Genomic DNA, 20,266 nt, shown 5'->3' on the forward strand with positions numbered 1-20,266 from the left:
TGGTAGAGACATAGTACTTACTTAAAAGGCTTGGCATCCGTGGTACCGATTGAACCACCCACCACACACCTCTTGGACACCAAACACTAATGAATGGTCAGAGACAAAATCCAAAAGAAAGTCCCTCTGAACTAAATGGACAGTTGGAAATAATTGCATGGCTCTGAAGTGGGTATTAAGGCCCTGAATTTATGTAGTTGGGGACAAGGGACAACAAAGCATATTTCAGTGTTAAAATCAGTGTTTAGGGGTACCTGGGTGGCTCAGTCGTCAGGCGTCTTTCGGCTCAGGTCATGATTCCAGGTCCTGGGATCGAGCCCCGCATCGGGCTCCCTGCTCAGCGGGAAGCCTGCTTCTCCCTCTCCCACTCCCCCTGCTTGTGTTCCCTCGCTTGCTGTGTCTCTCTCTGTCAAATAAATAAATAACATCTTTTAAAAAAACAAATAAAATAAAATCAGCATTTAACCTACAGGCTAGTGATAACAAGAGGCTCAGGTTCCAACTATTTGTATCTCCATGATGATTCTGCAACTAAACGAATCAATACGATGAAAAAGACAGATAATGTGACGTTTTGGCGAGATTATGAAATGACAAGAACTCTCAAACGATGCTGGTGGGAGTATAAACTTGTGCAACCACTGTTGGGTGATGTGTACCAGAGTTGAATATATACAAATCCTCTGACCTAGCAATCCTTCATGTAGGTGCAAGTTCAACAGAAGCATGTACCTATGTTCATCAAAAGACATGTATAAGAAATTCACACTACCACGGCTTCTAACAGGAAAAAAGTAGACGTGGCCAAATGCCCATCAACAATCATATGGACGATTAAATTTTGAAATATTAATACAAAGGATACAATACAATGATAAGGATGAACAATCTACCACCATACTTCATAATCTGGATGGACCTCACAAACTTAATATTGAGCGAAAGAAGACACAAAAGATATATACCATATGATTCCACTTATGTAAAGTTCAAATCAGGCAAAATAAACGAATGGAATCAAAACAAAGGATAGTGTTATCCTGGGGTAAATGGGCAGTAGTGTCCATAATACGTCTGAAGTAGGCCTTTGGGATGAGGGTTTGAGTGATGGTTACATGCATATTTTAAAGTTGGGAAAATTTCCTGAGTTTCATACTAATGATTTGTATGCCTTTTTACATGTACTAGTTTGATAAAAATTTTAAATCTTGATATTAAGCATCGAGTCAAAGTAACATGATGTGATAAAAATTTAGTTTTGTTTGTTTGTTTACAAATAGCCAAAACGGTCTTCATAGCTTAATCAGTAAATTACCATCTCTGAGTTTTAGCTTCCTCCTTTTAAAAGGGGGGGGGGAATGTATCTGTTCTGTTCATAAGGTTGATTTAAAAATCAAGTGAGTTAGTGGGCATGAAAAGAAACTTTGTAAATGGTGAAACTGTGTACAAATGGAAGATATTCTTGTTGGAACAAAGCAAAACGAGGTTTTAATTCTAATTTTTAAATGATTTTACACTGTTAAAGAATAACTCCCTTTGACAAATGATAGTAATTTTAAGTGTTTTGGATCAAGTTTTAAAAAGCAGGTTTGTCAATTATATAATGGTCTTTAATGTACCCAGATTGTTGCTTTTGTTTCAGAAAACAGAAAATTACATGATAGCTTGTAAATGGCACATTCAATTTCACACACTGAGAATGTTTGAAAAGCGAAAGGTCCACATATAATGCAGGAACTCAAATTTAATGGCATCAAATGATACATAATTTGATTCGTTCAACTACATTTCCAGAAATTAATCACTGAGTGTCAGTATCCTTCCGTCCTTCATGACTTGGTTTGTCAAAAGAAAACTGCCCTTTTTGCCATAGCTCTACTAATGAGTAATAGTTGGTTCTCTGGATTTAGCATTTCAATCCTGCACTCAGCATCTGGCAACATTTTAGAAGGTCAGATTGCTACTCCCTTATTCAATTTAGTAAAGTTTCACAAAACAAAATGAGCTTCCTTTCTATGCCTCCCAACATGCTTAGCAACACCTTCAGAAATCAATGGAAACTTTGTCAGTGTAAAACTTGGGAGTAAAGATTAGAAAAGGAAATTGGAAGGCGTGACCTATAGCTTCTTTTCCCACTGATGTGGTTTCTCTAGGCCAGAATGTCTGAACAGGGTCCTAACTGAACTTTTAGGATGGCTAATTCTTTGTGGGGTGGAAGGGTATTGTTCTGTACGTGATAAGATGTTCAGCAGCATTCCTGACCTCTAACCACCTGATGCCAACAGTTCCCTCCCTCCCCCACATCGGTGACAAACAAAAACATCTCCAGCCACTGCCAAATATCTCCAAGGAGGGAAGTGGGGGGCAAATTTTCCTCCAGTGTGCTTCTGATGGATATCAACTAACACTGTAGTCTTCAGGTCCTCTCCAAGATGCCTAAACCTTTGTACAAGTTCTTCCAACCTCTCTAGAAACAGTCTAGAAGTAAAGTGCCCTGCACCAAGGGTGTGTAAATAGCCTGGTAGTTTGGCAAACCCATGTTGTCCCGTCGGCATAGCGGGTCACCGTCTGGTATGTAGATTTTTTTTTAAGGTCTATTTATTTACTTAAGAGGAAGAAGGAGAGACTCTCCAGCAGACTCCCCACTGAGTGCAGAGCCCGGTGGCCTGGGGCTCCCTCTCAGGATCCCGAGATCATGACCTGAGCCAAAACCAAGAATCCGATGCTCAACTGACTGGGCCACTCAGGAGCCCTTAGTATGTGTATCTTTAGAATATAACTTTATTGAGAGTATTGAATTCTGAGAGTATCAGAGAGGACAAGAAAATAGAAAACATGGGGAAAGAGGTATTAAAGGAAATGAAGATAAAATTCAGGTTTGCCTGGGAAGGGACTGTATGATGCCACTTTGTGTCCCTCTGTATGTGGTGCATACTGGTGCTACCCAGCTCTTATTTCCTTACATGTATTGGTTCAAATGCCTGGCTTACAACTGCCAGCAACTGATAGTTTTTGACTTTTTTCCTGGCCACAGAAACACCTTTAGTTTATAAGCAAGGGTAAATCAAAGTGTAGGGAATAGTTTCCCTGGGAGCAGCCCTCCATCTTGGATAGACTAGATGGGTGGGTAATGATTCCAGCTCTCGTGTCCCTTGATGAATGGTAGTTAGTGGATAATGATCCCAGCTCCCTGGACCCTTGACTGGAATATCCCTGAGGCATGTGCTCTGTGCTGGCTCCCAGAGTTTTCCTTGCATGATTGAACTCCAGCCTGTAACTTGGCTGCTTCCCCTTCATTGTTTTTACGTTCCCACTTCACCACCAGTGTTTCCTTGGATCACCTCCAAATAAACTACTTGCACTTGAATCCTGTTTGGAGGTTTGGTTCTAAGGAAAATCAGAGCAAGGAGGGGAGGGGGTGGGTGAGATACAGCTTTATGCTGTCATATTAAGTTCCAGGATATTCCAAATCCATAAAACTAACCTTGAGAGAATCAGAATCTATAAGGCCTCCCCTGGTCCAAGTTACTTTATTAGAAGGTATACGTTCTCCAGCTTTATGAGGAGTTATACAGTAATAACTGTTTTTAAAAGGGCAAACAGCACAACATAAGTATGTAGTGTTTTCTTAGGCTATTTTTTGTCATTTACTCATGTAGGCACAAAATGTTGCATGGCAATTCAAAGCTCTATGAACTGTAATTTACTCTTATAAGATTATAATCCAGTAACAAATAATTTATAATGCCTGTTTACAGGGAAAAAGAAAAAAGGTTTCCATAGGACTTTGAATCTCCACCAAAGAAGTAACCCCAGAGATGGAAACATAGTTGTTCCAGTTCTTAAAACATAGCTTAGTCATATACCTAATTGATGAAAAACGATGGCTTTCATCTCATGTCTAGGTTTATGAATCTCTCCATATATAACCCTTCAGCATATTTTCCTCAAAATTCAACCAGAAATGGTTTTATATGATGAACTGGGGAATGGTTTTACGTGATAAATTAAGGTATCCATTGTAAAGAAATGCAGTGGATAATGCTCGTGTTAAGAACAAATGTTAAATGGGTACTGAACAAGCAGGAAGTATTTACCAATATTATATGCATATGAACATTTTTACTTATTTAATCTTTCTGGAATATGGTTGAGAATTTAGACAAAATATAGAGCATTTAAAACCTTTTTTGGAAAAAAAAACTTTTTTGAACTCAAGATAATGTATAGTCCTTTAAACACATTATATCTGTTTACTGATTAATTGATCAAACATCCTATTTATTTACATTATTTATCCATACAATCAAATTTTAAAAAGAGGCTTCAAAAAAGTGTAAAAATGACTAAACCACAAAGAAAAGTTCTAAAAGACAGATGCTAATAAAACTTAGAGAAAGAAAGATTTCATTTACACCAGGTAGAAATATTCAACCCTGTAGCCAAGATAGATTAAAAAATTGTTGTAGAGTAAGAACTGGAAATGAAGAGAATAAAATATGATAGGACTAATCAAACAAAACACTAAACATGGCAGATTGAATGCACTAACGTCTGTATCCACATCCTTCGGGAGTGCCCTCCTGCACTGACTCTGGGCTTGCCCAGGTGGCTTGCTCTGGCCAATAAAACAGTGCCAACTTGATACAATCAGAGACTTGAAAATCTGTTCTAGCTGAGACCACCCTAGACCAACCAGCCTCAGGCACCCCATCCACTAAATGTGGTGCTTGAGAGAGCACGGACAAGATTAGCCAAGCCTGGCCCAGACACAGAACAGCCCAGACAGACCAGCAGACTTGATGGAAAAAACAAAGGTTGCTGTTTTAAAGCCAGTAAGTCTTAGAGTGGTTTGTCACTGAAAAAAGTTAGATGTACCAATATATTAGGTGCAGATGGTCAATAATTGCTGGAATAGAAAACAAGATGGGAAATACTTGTCATGAATGTGCATTAGCTCTTATATTTGCAATAGGATACTGGACACAAGAGTTAAACATATCAAATAAATGTAGGCATCATAGGAAAGTTTTAAGACCTGGTTGTCAGAGGTGGTTTCTCTATGAGGACATTCACTAAATAAACACAATGTAAAAAATCCAGACAACATATACAGAAGTGCTACTGAGACCTAGGCTGTCCCACTAAAGTAGAATATAAGGTATAGAAATAATTATTTTAATATTCATATGACTTAACAAAACCTTGCTTAATGTATGTGTTTACTTCCTTCAAAACTGGATATAATGCTCTGTAAGAGGTTCATTTTTAAAGGAAAAACTCCTCTGTAACAAAATACTGGATTTGTCATACTGTTTTTATACATTGCTTATACAAAACAATTTATATGCATTTAATTTTTATGATTATACTTAATTTGATATTTTAAATGTCACTCTGATATAAAGTTTAACATTCAATAATAAAGATATAATTAAAATGTGCAAAAGTCAGCTAATTAAAAAGTTGTGTCAATCAATCATATTTTGTCAGTGGGATAAAATATTAGAAGGAGGTAAAGCCTGTAAAGAATAACCAATATTGTGCCATGTTATTAAATTTTGATTTTTCATGATCAAACATACTTATAGGAAGAAACATTTATATTGCCAATCTCTCTACTGGGTGATCAACATTCTACTTGTGATACTGAGCAAACTGAATTCATTTGAATAGCATTACTAAAAAAATAATGGAGACTCTACATATGAATAGTGTAGAGCTAAATGTGTTTTAAGTCTAATTTTAAACCATTTAATGTTAGCACACTGGTTAAATTTTCAAGGCAACATTCCAGGGTTTGTAATTGGAAAAAAAAAAAAGATCTGGCCCAGGATGTATTTTAACTTATTTCACATCTCCTATTATCATTATTATTCATCAGATGATAATTAACATCCATGGCTGGAGGCCATTCCTTTTGATTTTTATTAAAACTCTTCCTTTTCTACTATAGGGTTTTCTTCAATCCCAGATTAATTTATTTCCCATTCACCATGGCAAAGTTCCTGAAATGAATATATTCACAAATTCTCAAAATAAAATATCCTGAGTATTAACAGTTACTAAAATGCTAGTTTATTTCCCCCAAATCACTTGCTTTTGTAAATGCTGGAGCTGGTTCACTGTCAACCATGGTGGAATATTTTGTTCTCAGCCAAAAGGAAAAAGGAGGGCACATTATGACAGCACTGGTTACAGGACAAACATGATGGTCATCTTTGTCCACCTGTGTAATGGTTTCCAACTCAAACATTCCTTGTCTTTTTATAAACCCAAACCCCCACCTTTTGTTATTTTCATTTTGGTTTTTATGTATTTTCCTAATAAATCGCCATTAGGTCAGGGAAAATTTATCTCAGTTTTTTTTTTTTTAACTCTAAAGTTACATTCTCCTTTAAAGATAACAGGCTTGATAATAAAGAGAAAATAAAGAAAACTGGAGCTTTTACATCTGAATGAATGGTAAATGTTTCCCCTACCCTGCCATCTCTTTTTCTGGTAGCTCAAAAGTGAGTCAGTGGAATGTTATTTTATTTGATATTTATCTGCTTTGCTCAAAACAGTTTTAAAAGATCCCTGCTTCTCTATGCAAAGTTGGGGGCCACAATGGAGACAGGTTTAAGAGATTGAGTCCGCAGCATCAAGTTCCTGAACAAAATGTAATTGGCCCAATCATTCACATTCTTCCAAAGGAACTTGCCACACCCTACCTTAAATTACAGTTATTCGTTTTTTCCTAGGCTCTTTGATAAATTCCCTGAGGGTAGGGATGTTGCCTAGTACATAGTAAGTGGCAATATTTGTAGATTAAATGGAATATTTTATCCATTTTTTGCATGCTCCCAGTAGCCACAGGCCTGCCCCAGAAGGAACTCAATAAATACACTGATCACTGATCTTTATCATGTACCTACTCTGAGACTGGGAATTATTTCAAAAGTAACCTCCTCTTTGGTTTCTCCTTCCAAGTAGCAAGTAGAGTGAATCAAACTGAGGCTTGAATTGGAATAAAAAGTTCAGATGTGAATTCCTATCTCTGCTTTGCATGTTTGGTGTTTTAAAAAGTACAGCTAAGGGGTGCCTGGGTGGCGCAGTCAGTGAAGCATCTGACTCTTGATTTCGGCCCAGGTCACAATCTCAGGGTCCAGAGACGGAGCCTGGGTTGGGCTCTGAGCTGGACAGGGAGCTCGCTTAAGATTTTCTCTCTTCGGATTCCCCTCCCTTCCCTACTCGTGCGTGTGTGCGCATGTGCGTGCAGATGCACGGGCGTTCTCCCTCTCTCAAATAAAGTAAAAGTAAAAGTAAAGTCTATCTTTACTTAATAGCTCATTTGGCATTTATTTGCAAATAATTAAAATATTCATATGTATCACCTTTTAGCATGTCTGAATTAGGAGGATCAAAATTTTCTGTTACTTCTTAAATTTATTAAATTTAATATTATTACTCAGTGAACTGAGAAAATGCTTTTCAGTGCCAATATCCACCTTTTCTCCTCTTTTGGTTTTGCCTTTGCTATTCATTCACAAACAACAGTAGTTGCCACTAATTCAGACCCTAACATATGCTGCCTGTTTACCTACTTTCATTTAATTTTTCATAACCTCTCAAGTTAAAGATTAGAATCTCCATGTTTCAGATTCAGATGGTAATTGACTTATGTAATTTTCATAAACTTGCAAAGTATACTAGTCATGGCTCTCCAGAAAAACAGAACCATTTGTCTGTCTACCTACCTACCTATCAAAAGAGAGAGAACTGAGAGACTTATTTCAAGGAACTGACTCACATGATTGTGGAGGCTGGCTCGGTGGAGACCCAAAGGAAGAATTGCAGTCTGCTGGCAGAATTCCTTCTTACTCAGGGAATGTCAGTACTTTTCTATTAGGGCCTTCAACTGATTGTATGATGCCTACTTACATTATGGAGGACAATATACTTCACTCAAAGGTCACTGACTGAAATGTTTTCCTTACTTTGGAAAAAATACCTTTTTGGAAACATCTAGGACATGTCTGATGAAATACCTCACGGCTGTGGCATAGCCAAATTGACATATTAAAATTAACCATCATGATTCCATTTTGCAGACGAGCACAGTAAGACTCAGAGATATTAGTCATTTGAACAATATCAGGCAGTTTGTTATGGAATATTTGGGCTTTAGAAAAGGGGTTTTGGTTTCCCAAAGCCCATGTGTCTATACACAAACACACACACAGTCTCTCAAATTTAAGTTTTTCAATTGTGGGCAAGTAAGGGCCCAACAAGGGCCCAATTCCAGTTAGAAGAAACATTTAGTGACTGCAGCTATGTATTTTAGAAGTCTAATTTATCCACTAATAAATACTTACCAAGGATGACGATCTAATCTAATGAAGTTGGTATCTTTAATAAACTGCCCTGTATATGCAAAAAGGCGGTAACAAAAGCTTAGGAATTCTCCTGTCCTTCACAATCTTTGAAAACTACTCCATGCTTTCTATGCCTGGTGCCAACACTGGAATTAGGGCCTTACCACTTCCTACTAATATACACACTGTACATCTCTAGTCTTTGTACTTCTAAATTCTGCATTTAATCAGACCTCACCTCTTCTCTCCCCACCATCTTTAGCGTTTTTCAATCACCCACTGAAAAAAGATAAGTTTGAGGTTAAGCATTAAAAAGTTTCCAGATGAGTTTCAGTGCCCTTTCAGCCATTCTATTTGCCCTTCATTATGAACAATACACTCTGGTTAAACTTGTCCCCATGGGATGTGCGTGTGTGTGTGTGTGTATGTATTTTTTGCAACTTAATTCCCTTGTGTTCACCTCTCTAGGTGAACTTCTGACGCCAGTTCTTATTCTTCCAGGCTTCTCAATGAAGTTTGCGGCATCACCCCAACCCAGCAGCAACTCTCCTTCCCCAAACCGCTTAAGAGTGTAGTATCTGTTCAAAGAGAAGGACGCAATCAGTGCAGGAAAAAGGAATTTCGAGCCAATGGTTCCTCATTATCGGAGAATGCCCTGTATCCTGAACAAAAGCTCTGCAAAAGTAGGTGCTCAATAAATGCTGAACACATTACTTGAAGGAACCAGAGAAAAAACCTGCAGTCTATGGGACAAGGGTGAACTTGCCTCTCCGGGAGGAGGAATCCTACCCCTCTTCCACTTTGCTCCCATTCCCAGTTCCAGGGTCACCGCCCTCTTCGCAACTGGACCCTAGGAAAGGACAGGTACTGCGCATGCCCCTTATCCAGGGCTGCCTCCGGGCGCGCGGCCTGCTTGGCCCCGCCCCCTCCTGGCGATCGGGCGCGCGCGCGCGCGGCCCCGCGGAGCGTGCCCTGCGTGCGGGTGCCCGCCAAAGCCCGCCGGGCGCTGGATCCCCGAGTGCCCGGGCCGGGGCCTGAGGAGTGGGCACCGGGCCGGGGCGTCGAGCGGCGAGCAGCGCAGGCGGCGGCTACGCCGCAGGTGACGAAGAGCGCGGACGGTGAGTGGAGGGCGCCGCGGGTGAGCTGGCGGGCGCCTCCGCGCGTGCGCAGCACCGGACCGCCCGGCCAGGGGCGCGCTCCCGACCCAGGGCCGAAGGTGCGGAGCGCTTCTGGGCCGGGACGGGGCCGCGGGGCAGGCACCCGGCCGGAGGTTGTGGGGGCGCCGGGATCCCCAGACTAGGCTGGAGAGACGCTGGCTGCACGAGCGGGCTTCCCGAGGGGTTTCAGGCGGGACGGTGCGGGGCCCGCGTGGGGGGTCCCGGCGCGGTGGCCCGAGGGGCAGGGCCAGCTGCAGCCAAGGGGCGCCGGGGAGGGGCGAAGCGAGCCCGGCCGGGCTCCAGCCGGCCGCACGGCCGCCCGCAGAGTGCGCGACCCGCGGACGTGGCGGAGGTCCAAGGAGGGGGCGCGGCTGGGGAGCATTGGCGCCGAGCAGGTGGCGGGGGCCGCGCCCCTGGGCCGGGGAGGCGCATGGTTGGAAACCGGAGCAAACTTCCCTGAGTAACTTTATTGAGGCGCTGCCAGCGGGGCCCGCATTGGGTTCTCCAGGGACGTACATCCCGGCCTTTCCCAGACCCGGTCGCCTCAGAACCTCGCCGAATGATGGTGGTCTTACGGGGGTTCTGTTTCCTTCTGGTGCTGGAGCTCGTCCTTCCAAGTTCTGACAGGCATTCGTGGCCCATTCGCTCGAAAAATCGGTGTAAAAGTTTGGGTCGGAAGGATGTTTGCTATCTTGGGAAGAAAAAGGTTATACTACCTAGTCCTTTTATCTCAAAGAAAGTACTGTTAGAGCATGCTGGGGATTCCTGTTTGTCAAGAAACCTATTGTCCTGTGTGTGCTTGGAGAAAGCCAGCTAATTCTATTATTAGCCTTAAAAAGACAAAGGGAGATAATTGTGCCTTTTTTCTTTCTTTTTTTTTTTTTTTTAAACACTCTACCACCTCGCCAAATCACGGACTATAGTAGTTTTCAAAATTGGCCGCAGAAGAGAATCATTGGAGAGTTTTAAAACTCTTCAGTTTAAATAGCACCCCAGACAAATTAAAACAATGTATATTTTAAAGATCCCTAGGTGTTTCTAATTTGCAACAGAGTTTGGGAAACTCTGGTTTAATAAAAGTGAAGATTTTAATTTTACGAAGTAGCATTCTGTTTGTAATTGAGATAAAAGTCTAGCTTCAATTTCCAGAGACAGGAACTGACAAAGGGTATTTTGTTTCCCACCGGGTAGGGAGGGAAGTGTCTAATGGTTCAAACTTAAGTTTTAACTATACTGTGACTCCAACGTCCAGGTCATTGTTCTCACTGCTGTTTTGAATTTCGTTTGGGGTTACGCAGCCCTCCTTCTCTGACCCTTGCAATAGCCAAGGAGTTTCATTGTCTTTTAAACTCTCAACCCCCCCCCCCTTTCTTGACCCTCTCCCCGTTCCCTTCTTTTAACCATCCCCCAACCTTTGGGAGAATTCCCCCCTCCCCCAGACTGTTCTCTGAAGGGTTACTGCGGGTTCCTATAGCAACGAGTCCTCCAGGGGAAGTGGGCGGGTCCTCCTACCTTTGGGTTTCAGAATAGGACTCTTCCTTTTCCGAAGAATTTGAATCACCCTTTTCAGTTCTTGGCCTCCGCTCAGGTAAGGGTGAGTTCATACAGTTCCAGTTTTTCTTTCTAAGTAATTACAGAATTACTAATGATGTTGTATGGGGTGATACAGCTCGCAGCTATGACGAATATTCATTATCCAAGTCTTTGCGCAGAGAACTTGTTTAACAAAGTTCTAAAATGTAGTGGAAACGGTGTTGTTTTTTTTTTTTTTAAACAGTTGTCTTTTGGGGGCACAGAAGCCTAAATATTGTATATTTAATTTCTCCAGAGTCCTAAAATATTTCAGAAATTTTAAAAGTGAAATACAATCCTACAGCCAAAAAAGTCTTCTGGTAATTTGTGGCCAAAAAAGAAGAAAGAAGTCATCATCAGCCTTAACTTGTTTTGTTCTTAGAAAGTGCTTTGCTTTGATTCTTCCCCAAAAGTTAAATGACTTGTAGTATTATACTTTAATAAAGGAAAGGTTGTTTTTTTTAATCTACAAATTCGCCCACTCCTTTCCTTCCCAATGTACACAACATCCAAAGATAATTTTTTAAAATGTTCACTCTCTTAGGCTCAAAACAGGTATTCTAATTCCAGTTTGGCTTGCAAGGAACTGTTGAAACAGCTCTGAACAAAGTAGTACAGAAATCTGTCATTTACATGTCTTAGGCTTTTGCTTTTTTAAACCTTAAAACTTAGCTGTTTAAATAATAATCAGAATTCAGTCCATCAATTCCAAAATGTTTTTAGTAGACCAGTGTTTCTGAGCATGCTTTGGAAGTTGAAGAGGTTTTCTCTTGCAACTGTCTCCTATCTTAGGTGCCAATTAAATATCCGTTAACTGGACTATCAAGCAAATTCTGAAAGGGTCATTTTTGTTCCCCATCTTACTCAAAATAATGATGGAAATCTTTCTCATTTGATGTACCTTGTAGTTCAACAGTAATGCTTTGCTGCTAAGATCATAAACTCTCACCTACTCTTTCCTTTTTTCATCACATTTCAAAATTGAGGCCTTCAAAGCACCTACATTTGAGAGAATTTGTTGGTTTTATGGCTTCTAAACATTTTGAAATAAAAAGAAATTGTCCCTGTTGTAGACATTTAGGGAATTACCCCCCCAAATTAAAATTAAAATCACATCATCAGAAATAAACTGTTCATGAGATGGTATGCTTCCACTTGTGCCTTATTTGTCTGAATATTTTAAAATTGGCAATTTTAATTTCAGCTGCAATTTTAAATACTGCCCCTTTTTTTTTAAATGATTTTATTTATTTATTTGACAGATAGAGATCACAAGTAGGCAGAGAGGCAGGCACAGAGAGAGAGAGAGAGAGAGGGGAGGTAGCAGGCTCCCCACTGAGCAGAGAGCCCCATGTGGGGCTCGATCCCAGGACCCTGGGAACATGACCTGAGCCGAAGGCAGAGGCCTTAACCCACTGAGCCACCAGGTGCCCCTACTGCCCTTTTTTTAATATACAAATCTTTGGATGTAAGACTTTTTTTTTTTTTTAAGATTTTTCTTCATTTATCCGACAGACAGAGATCACAAGTAGGCAGAGAGGTAGGCAGAGAGAGGGGGAAGCAGGCTCCCCACCGCACAGAGAGCCTGATGTGGGGCTCGATCCCAGGACCCGGAGACCACGGCCCGTGCCAAAGGCAGAGGCCCAACTCACTGAGCCACCCAGGTGCCCCTGGATGTAAGATTTTTAATGATGGATATGTCAAACTTTATTTAAGTAGTTTTCTGTTGTCTGACATATTTCATTTTTTTAGTGGTTGAAAAAATGGTATTAAATGCTGGTTGTAAATCCTACCTCAGCCACTTCAGATGTAAGTGGCCTTTATTAATTACCCAATTCTTTTATTTGGTTTGCTTTATCTGTGGAATCAGGGTAATAACGGTGCCTGTAACATAGAGTTTTGGAAAGATGGAATGAGCCAGATAGAGGAAGTCCTTCAACAGAATCTGGCAAAAGAATTAGTAGGCTCAGAAAGTTAAGAGCAGACTCACAGGCAGAGCTGGGATTAATGCCTATGCCTTAAAGTCGTGGTATCTCAGACTTGCTTGGGCTAGATTTATAGCAGAATTCCTAGGGCAGAGGTGAACTCTTTAGGACTCTTGAGGCATGTTGCCAAACTGCTTATGCCAAGACACATTGATTCCCTTATGCACCTAATGGTTTCCCCACTGTGGCGGCATTCCAGTGTTTAATCTTTCCTAATTTTCTATAAAAATGCGGTCTTAACTTACACTCTTTGATAACTAGTGAAATTAGTGATTTGCTTCTTGTTTTACCTTTGAAAGGTGTTTGTTCGGTACTTTGCCCCATTTACTCTTAACTGATGATATTAAAAATTTTGAATACCTGTTTCATATAAAGAGTATTATGCCTTTATCATATTTGCAGTGATTTATTTGTCTTTGTTATTTACTTTATGGTATTTTCCAAACGGCAAAATAGTTTTATGCAGTCAAGCTCTATCTTGTCTTTTATGATTTTTCCTTGTAAACATTTATGTTTGAAAAGTGTAAGGTGAGGTAAATGGAACAGAAATTTTGGAAATATATTAGATTTTTTTTTTAAAGATTTTTATTTATTTGCCAGAGAGAGAGAGAGAGAGAGAGTACACACAAGCAGGCAGAGAGGCAGGCAGAAGCAGCGAGAGAAGCAGGCTCCCCGCTGAGCAAGGAGCCCGATGCCTGACTCGATCCCAAGACCCTGGGATCATGACCTGAGCCGAAGGCAGCAGCTTAACCAACTGAGCCACCCAGGTGTCCCGGAAATATATTAGATTTTTACATTTAATTCTGTATTAATGTATGGATGTGAATTATCTTCTACCATCTCCTCACCAGCTGGTCAGTTCCACCAACAGCATCTGTTAAATAGTCCATCCTTTACTTGTTGGTTGTGGTTTTCCCTTTATTACATAGTAAGATATTGGCTAGCTTGGGTTTGCTTCTGTTTTAGGTCTTACTCAACTATGTGTTGATCTCTAAATTTAATGCCAATTCTTTTAAATTGTAGATTTAGAATACATAGAACCTGGTAGAGCAAGTCAGGATACTCCTTAGAAAAACAATTACATTCATCTGTCCTTGCAGATAAAGATAATTATTTTACTATCCTTAAATTAATACTTGCACATAGTTTAAGTCTAAGAGTACTAAAAGGCTTATTGTAAAATAAATGGTTCCTTGCCCCTCTCTCCCCTACCTCTCCCCCATTCCCCTGAGTCTCCCTCCCCAGTGGCAGCCTTTTGACTGTTTACTGTTTCTTCGGAATTGTTCACTGGGGCCTTTTGTAGGGTCTTTCCTCTTGGGCTGCTCAGAGAGTGTGGTCTTCCAGCATCCTGATCTGTGGAAAGGATCTAGCTGCCAGGTTCCCGGAGGCATCTGGCAGGAGTCTCAGCATTCTCTTTGTATAGAGTCATTTTGGGGGAAGGTTCCTGGGCTCTCACAGCCCAGAGACTTAACTGATTTACCTACTCTCCTATGAATCAGTCTCCAGTCTTACTGAGCTCTGGGACTGTCAGCCAGACCTTTGCAGCAAGTTAACTTGGAAGGGCATCCTGGGATGTAGGGCTCCATAAACAGCTTTTACTAACCTTATTTTAGCCTGACATCCTTTCTCCTCCAGTTTGTGAGTAAACTGGAGTACTTCTCAGTTTTCCTCACGTAAGGTATAGCATTTCATTCTTTTAGGTGGGCTAAGTTGCTGCTTGTCTTACCTGCTTTCCCCTTTCCTGGTTTTGTTGCAGTTTTCCATTACAGTAATGAGCATTCTTGTTCTTTGGCAAGGACTGTCATCTACATGTAGTCACTGTCTCTCTTAAGAGACCTAGAAGTTTATCTAGACCTTCTAGCTCTCCTAGAAGAGGTTTTGTTTTTTTGTTTTGTTTCATTTACGTCCTAACATGTCTTGTTAGGGTTCTTCTTTGGTATTTATGTTTTTGTTGCTGTTGTGATGGGTTCTTCAAATTGGCTACTGCTAGTATAAGATAGTCGTTGATTTTTGTATATTTATTTTACAACTGGCTTTTACTCTAAGAGCTTTTACTCTAAGAGCAGTTTATTCTCTTGCGTTTCCTAGTTATGTAATCAGTTGCCAATAATGACACTTGTTTCTACTTCTTTCTAATAATTATACCTTTTATTTTGGTTTTATGGCATGCTGTACTAATGTTAACATTCCTGAAACATGATAAAATGATTCTGGAAATAGGTGGTAATGTGCAAACTTGTGTTGTTCTTTATTTAATAGAAAAAACAGTAGTGTGATAGTGGCTTTTGGTTTGTCATAATTCTTCACTAGGATAAAATCTATATTTTATTTCCAATTTACCTAGAGGTTTTTTTGTTCTGTTTTGTTAAATGATATGAATTGAATTACTGATTCAGTTATTCAATTACTGACAAATTACTGATAGAATTTATCGATTATCACTTTCTTAACAGTATTTCTTAACAGATCAACCGATTTGAGTCCCAAATATTAAATTGTAGTAAATCCTTTCTTATGGGTAATTCTTTAGGAAAACATTCAGTTCATATGTAAATTGAAATGATAACATAATATTCAATCCATACATTTTCTAAACCTTTGTTTCTCATCTTCACCTATTGGCAGCATTGATATAGTTGGTTGTTCTCTTTTTTTACAGACATCACTTGATTTCAAGGACACCACATGCTGCTGCTTTTCTTTCTACGCTACTAGGCCACTGGTTTCACCTTTTCAGTCATTTTTTAAAATTTGCACTGGTTTTTTCTCACTAGCCTATTAATTTGGAATGCTTCAGGGCTCAGTTCCTGTAGGACTCTTGTCACAAACAGTTGTAAGACTTTAATAAAAAAGCATGTAGCTGCATAAGACTCCCATATGTGTATTTCCAGAAAGTGCTCTGAAACTTCTGAAGCACATGTCAACTACTTTTTTGAAATCTTGAATACATAAAAGATACCTCAGTTTTAACAGGATTAAAGCTGAGTTTTTATTTTTCTCTACAAACCTGCTCTTCTTCCAGCCTGGCCCATTTTGGTGGTTTGTAGGTTCATTTTTCAGGTTATTCAAACTAAAACCCTTGGAATCATCCTTATTCTCTTCTTTCCACATCAAGGCTGTCAGCAGATCTTGCTCCTGTATCTTCAAAATGTATCCACAATCCTGTTGTCTGCATAAATCCAGGATCTCCGCTCCTTTCCCCACCTCTATCTACTCCTCACCCCCTTGTCCAAGTTTACAGTGGCCCCTCTTTTTTCATTCCTTGGCTTCCTTTTAATATGTTATCAGCATAATAACCAGAGTAATCTTTTTAAAACAGGAGTCAGGTTAAATTAAAACCGTGCTGTGGCTTTCCACCTTACTCAGATTAAAGCCTGTTTTCTCATAAAGCTTCACAAAGCCCAATACAAATCTGCCTACCACTAACTCTGCCCTTTTTCCCACTTCTCTCCTTCTCCTTCCCTCCATTCCAGTCATCTTTACCTCCTTGTTGATCCAGAAATAGAATAGACTCTTTCCCACTTTGAGGTCTTTGTGTTGGGTTTTCCCTCTGCCTGTAATATTTTCTCCCCAAGTATATTCATGGCCAGTTTCCTCACCTCCTTCCAGACTTCACTAGAATATCACTTTGTCAGTGTGGTCTGCCCCATTTGTAAGTGCATGTTAAGCTCTGTATCTCTCTTACAGAGCTCTGCATTATTTTCTTTTTCTGTAGCATCTATTAACGTTCTAAAATACTACCTGACTGGTTAATTGATTGATGGTGAATTGTCTCTTTCTCCACCCCTGCTAGGCTGTAAGTTCTTTGTGGGCAAATATTTTATGTCTGTTCCATTAATTTGTCCCACGTGTCTGGTACGTAGGTGTTCAGTAAATATTTTTGAATGAATAAATGTAGTCTGCCTTATCTTTTTTTTTCTTTTTCAACAAATTTCTTATAAAGTAGTATAAACCTTGGCATCAGTGGGTCCAGCATTAATTATTTAACATCCCACCAGCAAGGGAGAAGTTCTAGAACGTGTGATTTACAGTGGATGTAATAATACGTAGACTGGATATGAGGATTAAGTCAGAGACTATAAAGTGCTAAATTGTGCCAGTGTGTGGGGACAAGTTGCTTAACTGTCAGAAAGGCCTAGCCCTCTGCCTTGATTCGCATTTGAATGATGTGAGTTAGGTTCTAGAACCTGCTCTCTGGATTTCAGCTTTTAACCAAGGGTACAGTGGCTTCACTTGGGAAACTTTTCAAAATCCTGTCTGAGCTCCCTGGTAAATACCAGTGATACACTGTTACTAAATTTTTTAACCACTCCCTCAAAGTGGAATGTAACCATTTGTTTTCTCTTTTTGTGCTTGCTTGCTGTTAAGGACATCCTCCATCTCTTATGTCCCCTTTAAACTTTTTTCCTCCGAGGTTGCAATAAGTTCTTTCATAAAGTGATTTTGAAAACACTCAGAGCCACAGTACATGTTCAATTATGTAATTGAACATGGTACTAAATCCACAAAATGCAGGCATCTCAGCTTCCCAGACTGCAGTCTGCTGCAGTCATTTTAGAGTTTTGCTTACACTGTGTCTAGAGTCTCCTCTTGTGTCCTTCAAATCCAGAGTATGGCAAAAACATCAGACTCCCTTCCCTTCTCTTTTGGTAGAGTAAGAGCTCTGTGTATGGTTTGTCCTGTTGTAGTTGCTGTGCAAATAAGTGATGTCAAATACAAGAAAAAGATGATTTTTTTTAAGAGATCATGTAAGCAACCAAAGAATAGACAATAAACCAAAATGTATGTAATTCTAGAAATGCGTAACCGCAACAGCTGTTACCTAAACACAAAATCTGTGAAATTTTTCTTAAGTTTGTGCTTTCTTTTCCTCGAGGCATGTCTAGTTCCTTATTTTTTACCCTCTGAATTTTTCTGTAGTAGTATATGAGCAAGAGCAATCCCCATATTCAGTTAGAGGGTGTAAGTGTTTTAGACATGATTACCGAACACATTTGGAATAGAATTTCTGAAGCATCACTGTTCTGAATGCATCTGCCTGAAAAATTTGATTTGCCTTTGAAACTCAGATTAGCATTATATCTGGATTTTGTTATTGTGAAGACTCATTCTTTTGCAAATATCACTGTTATAATTTATTTTATTTTGAACCCCAAACAGTGTTATTGGCCAAGTCAGAACAGAAAGCATTGACCTGTCTTTCTGCTGCCGAATCACAAAGTAACCCTTAGATTAGGCTATTTATTAATTGATAGCTCAGTTGGAGAATATACCTTGTTTTTATAGTTCTACACTTGGTTTGGGGACATAGATAGCAATTGTTTTCTTTGTAAAGTTTTTATTATTATTATTATTGTTATTATTACTTTTTTTTTTTTTTTAAGATTTTACTTATTTATTTGACAAACAGAGATCACAAGTAGGCAGAGAGGCAGGCAGAGGAAAGCAGGCTCCCCGCTCAGCAGAGAGCCTGATGCGGGGCTCGATCCCAGGACCCTGGGATCATGACCTGAGCCGAAGGCAGAGGCTTTAACCCACTGAGCCACCCAGGCGCCCCTTGTTATTATTTTTTAATTGCCACCTCTTTTTATATTCATCCAGTGTTTTTGGAAGTGGTAATCTTGCCTACCCAACACCAGCAAACATACCTGCTCTATAGTGAGGGACTAATTTTGGCCTTTAGGCATTATTACACTTTAGGCCTCTGGATAGACAAGGGATTACCAAGGTCCTACTTATTTTCATATCTCTGTTCATGGAAAATATAGTTTAAAAGTCAGGTATAGTAGTCGAACTACATTTAGATGTGTTACTGGGGGGCTTTTTGGGAAATGATCTACATTCCTAGAAAGTCTAGAAAATGGTAAATTTTTTTTTTAAAGATTTTATTTATTTATCCAACAGAGAGAGATCACAGGTAGGCAGAGAGGCAGGCAGAGAGAGAGAGAGGGAAGCAGGCTCCCCGCTGAACAGAAAGCCGGATGCGGGACTCGATCCCAGGAGCCTGAGACCATAACCTGAGCCAAAGGCAGTGGCTTAACCCACTGAGCCACCCAGGCGCCCCTAAAATGGTAAAATTTTTAATTAGTGTGATAGCAGGCTTCTCTTCCCGAAATAATAATATTGTCATCATTAAAAATCGTGAAAAGCTACTCAGAAGCACCTCTTGCTTAAGATTAAGTTCACGCTCCAAACAGCTGTTGCCAGCTGTTGCTTTCTCTTGTATAGCCCTTCCGCCAGGCCCTGTCCCCTCTTCCCACAGGCCGCATCCCCTCACCCCTATGTCCCCTCTCTCCCCATGTCCCCATGTCAGACACCCATTCTGGCAAGGGTGCATCCCAGAGCATCCCCGCCCTTTCCATGGTTTCTTCTCTCTCCCTTTCCTGGGGCCTTAGGAGATAGGGTAAGTAAGTACTAGAAACTGACACCTGTTTGTTGGAGAGTGGGCAGTCAGCAGTGGTAGTAAGTGTGTGGTCCAGTCATTTCTGGTCCCTTATGGTCGTTCTTCAGCAGACTCCCCACCCCTCCCCCACATGGGTTCAGCACACCTTTCAATATGTAGAATTATTTATGTGAATTAGTGGTTTTTCTAGTTAATGTAATACTGCTCAACAGTATTTCTGTGGGACCTACAGCCCATGCTTACCTGAGATTCTGGGTTACTTTATTACCTATTTTTTCTTGTCAGTGCCATGAAAGACTCCTCAAAATGCCAAATTTGATCCTGAACTCTTGCTAGCATACAGCTGCTGGCAGGTACTCAAAATCATCACAAGGCATTGATACATTCTACGAAGTGGGTGTTGGTTAGGGATGTTAATATATAATGGTGTCTGGCTTGAGTAATAGAAGAATCAGATGCTCAAGTTTGGGACAACCTGTATTTTGATTTTACTGTCTTTCTATAATAACATATAATTATTGGGTATAAAGTAATTATGAGGATTACAATTGTACCAACATACACAACCTCTAAAATCCTTTTATAAGTGAAGCTAAGAAAGTATTTGAACACCAGGTCTTCAGTAAAAGTTTTTTTTTTTTTTCTTTTTTAAAGATTTTATTTTTAAGTACTCTCTATACCCAACAAGGGGCTCAGACTCACAACCCTGACATCAGGAGTTGCATGCTCCACCAACGGAGCCAGCCAGATGCCCCAGTAAAGACTATTTTTAAATGAGAAATTACTGCTTGT

The 20,266-nt window shown here is 40.1% G+C and overlaps 1 protein-coding gene across 1 annotated transcript in view; it reads left to right on the plus strand.

The window, feature by feature from the left end:
- The first annotated feature begins 9,332 nt into the window (after nucleotides 1-9,332).
- Nucleotides 9,333-20,266, plus strand: part of BTBD3 (BTB domain containing 3) — a 36,010-nt gene continuing 25,076 nt past the window's right edge. Inside the window, exon 1 of the mRNA XM_080813103.1 lies at nucleotides 9,333-9,475. The gene's annotated coding sequence lies outside the window, so the exon portion shown is untranslated. The remainder of the gene's footprint in view (nucleotides 9,476-20,266) is intronic.

This window comes from Martes martes (genome assembly GCF_963455335.1).
Source record: "Martes martes genome assembly, chromosome: 9".
NCBI lineage: Eukaryota > Metazoa > Chordata > Mammalia > Carnivora > Mustelidae > Martes > Martes martes.